The 5541-nt window shown below is 37.6% G+C and overlaps 1 gene segment (V, D, J or C); it reads left to right on the forward strand.

The window, feature by feature from the left end:
- LOC102201075 (Ig lambda chain V-I region BL2-like) overlaps positions 1 to 5541 on the forward strand; it is a 75277-nt gene that overhangs the window by 29119 nt on the left and 40617 nt on the right.

The following is a 5541-nucleotide window of genomic DNA, read 5'->3' on the forward strand; positions in this document are numbered from 1 at the left end:
ATCAACAATACATCTGAAGGATATAGAAGTGAATTTATAACAATAAAACATAACACCACAATTTTAGGGGTAGGAGAGAGACATCACTAACACCAATAATTATCACAATAATACATCACAAACAATGCAGGTTTAGCTCCTCCTCCTGTCAGTCTCTCTGAGTTTCAGTGTCATATTTAATGGGTCAAACCTTCTCTCCTCCTCCTACAGAAGCAGTGCTATCTCGTTACAAGTTATTAGTCTCAACACAGACAACATGCTGGTGACTCTCTGTGCTCTCGTCACTGCTCTAACATGTATGGAACCTCATTTATATTTCAGATTAGTAGTTATTTGTTGGCTTCATATGTGCTTGTGTTTCTCTTGACTCCATGTCTTCATGTTGTTTGCAGGTGTGAGTGGTGTGATGGTGCTGACACAGAAACCTCCTGTTTTATCAGTGAGGAAAGGAGACACAGCCACCATGGACTGTAACCTGGGGACTGTTGATAACACTGTCTTTTGGTATAAACAGATTCCAGGAGGAGTTCCTCAGCATGTACTGAGGTTTTATCATAGCTATAGTTCTCCACGCTATGGTTCTGGGTTCTCCTCTCCAAAATTCACATCCACTCATCAGTCAACATCAGATTATCGTTTGATCATCAAAAATGATAGACTCTGCAGTCTATTACTGTAAGACATTTGACAGCTCCAGCTCTGCTGTATCACAGTGATTTACACTGTGACAAAAACCTCCTCACTGATACGTCTGCTTTTTAATGCTTTAATTTTTTTCACAAGCTAACAAAAGACCAATTCAGATGAGAGTGTTCTTCTCATCTCTTTCATAGCCCATTGTTTTGGAGAAAGACATTTCACACATGTTCTTTATGTGTTTGTTGGCAGATGCTAATGCAGTGTTAGTATTTATTCAGATACCTGCTGTCCAATATAGGTAAAGAAAGTGTTCTCAGCTGCAACACAGAGAAATGGTTGAATTATGTTAGATGGTCTAAACATTAGTTTCTTTTTTTTAAATTCATATAGCACATTTAATTACAACAGCAATTGACCAAAGTGCTGTATAAAAATACAAAATAACTAGTACCAAATAACTTATAATGTTAGTACCAAACACCAAATAAATATCAAATAACTCTGTTACTGTAGAGAAGGTACGACCTCTCTTGTGCTCCCAGGATGTGGGTGTGCATTCTAGTGTGGAATACACATCAAGCCTTTGCAGCCTGTTAAAGATCACACAACCTATCACTACACAATTAATTATACACCTCTAAGCATACATGGTTAAATATTTCTAAGCATAAATGACAATCAACAATACAAAACCTAACAGATTAACAGTTACAAGCAGGAGACTCAGCAGTTTACTCTCAAACACTGAGTGACATTATTAACACATTTAATCCCACCGGCAACAATTGTTGCGTTGGGATTAAATGGGAGGACTGTGACAAAACACACAAACAAACAAAAAACTTGAATGAGTGACACTACAGCTTTTGTGAAATCTTAAGATTTAATATTTTCAGTCATTCAGTGTGACACAAAACGTTGAAATACAAAAATGATTACAGTTGTCTACACCTAAAATGTTTTAGCTAACATAACTCAAGTCAGTCCTAGTATTATAGCTGAAAATTATTCACCTATAAATATCTTTTTTCACCCAGCTAAACTCAAAGGGGACCATGGGGAGAGCTGTCCTTTTTGTGGTGCTTGTAAAACTGTGATACATGTTTTCCTGCAATGTTCCAGCCTGAGGAGTGGATCATAACTTCTGTGTTCTAAGTTTCTATGTGATGAGCTTGGGGAGGTTTTTTCCATTGACACGTTTATCCTGAGGCCAGTGTACATAAGACAGCACTTTATAGCACCAATACGGCATCTGAAGGACTGGAGAAGGAAGAAATTTATTACAATAAACATCAGGACCACAATTTTAAGGGAGAGGAGGGAGACATCACTATCACCAATAATTATAAAAACAAAAACAGAATTACCCTCCACTGAAGATAATTTACCTAAAAGTATCACAAACTATGCAGGAGGAGGAGCACAAACTAAAGCTCCTCCTCCTATCGGCCTCTTCGAGATTCCGTGTTATATTAAATGGTTTACACCTCATCTCCTCATCCTAAAGAAGCGTTGAAATCTCTTTCCAAGTTACAAGTCCATTCTGAGCGCACACTGACAACATGCTGGTGACTCTCTGTGCTCTCATCACTGTTCTAGCAAGTATGGAATCTTATTTATGCTTCAGATTAGTGGTTATTTGTTGGATTCATATGTCAGTGTGTTTGTCTTGACTTCATGTCTTCTTGTTGTTTGCAGGTGTGAGTGGTGTGACGGTGCTGACACAGAAACCTGTTTTATCAGTGAGGAAAGGAGACACAGCCACCATGGACTGTAACCTGGGGACTGTTATAGATGCTGCTCGTTGGTATAAACAGATTCCAGGAGGAGTTCCTCAGTATGTGCTCTATTTTTATTATAGCAATAGTGGTCCAACCTATGGTTCTGGGTTCTCCTCACCAAAATTCACATCCACTCATCAGTCAACATCAGATTATCGTTTGATCATCAACAATGTGGAGGAGGGAGACTCTGCAGTCTATTACTGTCAGACATGGGACAGCTCTGTTAGTGAATACGTATCACAGTGATTTACACTGTGACAAAAACCTCTTCACTGATACTTCTGCTTTTTGATGCTCTTTTTTTCACATGCTGACAAAAGACCCATTCAACAAACTCAGTGTAAACCCACCACCTTCAAATAGTGTGTTTATTGTTATTTTTTAATTATTTTAATGTTCATCAATGAAAACCCACCAACTCTAGAGTGTGTTTTTATAAACACAGAATTACTCTTTTTGATACATTTAAGCAATCATCACTGAAAGTATATAAAATATCAAAGAATATGACGACCACCAACAACACAAGTTGTCACATATATGTACACAATGATGTATGTGTTTTTAAATAACAGCAATGTGATAAAGTTCTGATAACTGTCACATTCTAGCTGCAGTAAATCACATTAATCAACCTAAATAGATACTGTTAAAGTTGCACAATGTTTCATATGAAATAAAAATGCAGCTAAATTGCATTTTATCTGTTGCTTCTCTTCTCACTACAATCGTTTTCACATCTCAGCTGAATATTAAAGGATGTTTACACCTCACACTGACAACATGCTGGGGACTGTCTGCTCTCTCATCACTTCTCTAAAATGTAAGACGTTCTTCTCATCTCTTTCATAGCCCATCTTTTTGGAGAAAGACATTTCACACATGTTCTTTCTGTGTTTGCTGGCACATGCTAATGCAGTGTTAGTGTTTATTCAGATACCTGCTGTCCACTCTAGATAAAGAAGGTGTTCTCAACTGCAACACAGAGAAATGGTTGAATTATGTTAAATGGTCTAAACATTAGTTTCTTTTTTTAAATTCATATAGCACATTTAATTACAACAGCAATGTTGACCAAAGTGCTGTATAAAAATACAAAACAATTAGTACCCAATAACCTATAATATTACTTTATTATTAATACCAAACAAATGTCAAATATCTCTCTTAATGTATTAAAAGCCAATAAATACAAAAGTGTTTTAAGATGAGATTTAAAAGGATTGACAGCAGGAGCCTGTCTGATGTGTAAGGGTAGATCAAGGGTAGGCAACTCCAGGCCTCGAGGGCCAGTGTCCTGCAGGTTTTAGATCTCACCCTGGGTCAACACACTAGAATCAAATGATTAGTTCATTACCAGGCCTCTGGAGAACTTCAAGACATGCTGAGGAGGTCATTTAGCAATTTGAATCAGCCGTATTGGATCATGGACACATCTAAAACCAGGGGTGTAGATATAATCTACACGCCTAAACTGTGTAGATAATATCACAGTTTAGGCGTTACAACCCCAAACGCTTGATCACCTCTGTGAACCAGCCTCGACCTTGGTATGGTTAAAAGCAAAAGATCATTTGATCGACAAGATCTAGAGGGCACACAAGGCCAGACAAATACCCCGGAGCCTGTCAATTCAGGGCTTTGTAAGTCAACAATAAAATTTTAAAATCAAGTTTGAAGTGAACAGCGAGCCGGTGAAGATAGGCAAGCACCGGAGAAATGTGTTCACGTCTAGTGGTTCAGGTCAGAAGACGAGCTGCAGCATTTGTCAAAGTCATTATGGCAGCTTACTTGGCTTTCGAACCTCTATCCCCAGAGCTGTACTTTTTAACACAAATATATCTACTTTCTACTCCTAACTTTTTCAAAACAGAATTGTTGCATTTGGTTCATTTATAGCATTTATGCTCGAGAGTCAAAGTAGGCTGGAAGGAGTGCAGGTGTCTTCAGGTACTACAGAATCTAGCTAGCTCTACAGAAGAGGATGAGGAATTAAGAAAGTGACTGGGAGATGTTGATGCAGTGATAGCGTTGACCCAGACGGCTGCTGTCCACACAGTTTCTTCAGGTCAACACGCTGTTGTCAACTGCAACATTGAGAGAGATGATAGGAATTCTGTTAGCTGCTATAAACAAGTTCCTGGAGGGCTTCCTCTGTATGCTTTAAGATTTCAGTATTCTGAGAGCTCACACAGCTTTGAAACAAGATGCAGACAGATTCAACTCTACATCCTCATGAATTATTGATTATCACTAAAATATCAAGCGGACAGAAACAGGAGCAGTGCATTACTGTCAGACATGGGATGACTCTGCTGATGATTCCATATCAGTTATTTACATTGTGAGAAAAAATTAAAAATAGCTAGAGTAAATGTAATAGTATTTAGATTACACAAATTTGATCACTGTTACACTTTGTTTAACACTTAATACTTAATAAGAACGTTAATAAGATGCAGCTATTAAAATTAAGGCTACACTAAACTCTGATTAGAGCTTCTAGATTGAGAAAATTTAAAGAAACTTAATTTGGATTAATCAGAAACACATTTATAAAAATGGAAATGAAGAAATGTTAGGACAACTTTTGATTTCTTTGTAAGACATGGTTGTCAAACACTGTGCGACCATTTGCTCTCTTTTATCTGCTCTAACATGGTGGATCCTACATGTTAGAACGTGTCTACTTCATTTTATAGCCTGTACAAGACAAAAAACATTAAATAAAATTATTTAATCTGTTTTTATTTTCTGAGAGGGGGGGAGTCAGTGTTGACCCAAATAACCAGTTCTCAGTTCTGAGATTTCATCATTCTCACAGGTCAACTGCATTTTCAGCAGGATTCTCCTCAGACAGACTAATATCTAAATCCTGACCAAACACTGATTTCAAGTCTATTATCAATCATGCAGAGACAGGAGACTCTGCAGTGAGTTCCTGTTAGACATGGGAAGACTCTCCCAAGAAAGCTGGTTCATAGAGAAGCAGACTGTGGCCAAAATGTTATTGAGAGACAGTACAGCTCTGATTAATGCTGGCCAATAATGAGGACTTTATTAAATCTTGCACAAAACAAGTGACAAGAAGGAATAAACATGACTACACAGAGAGAGA

The sequence above is a fragment of the Pundamilia nyererei genome, unplaced genomic scaffold, assembly GCF_000239375.1.
Source record: "Pundamilia nyererei isolate P.nyererei 1_Seehausen unplaced genomic scaffold, PunNye1.0 scaffold00158, whole genome shotgun sequence".
NCBI lineage: Eukaryota > Metazoa > Chordata > Actinopteri > Cichliformes > Cichlidae > Pundamilia > Pundamilia nyererei.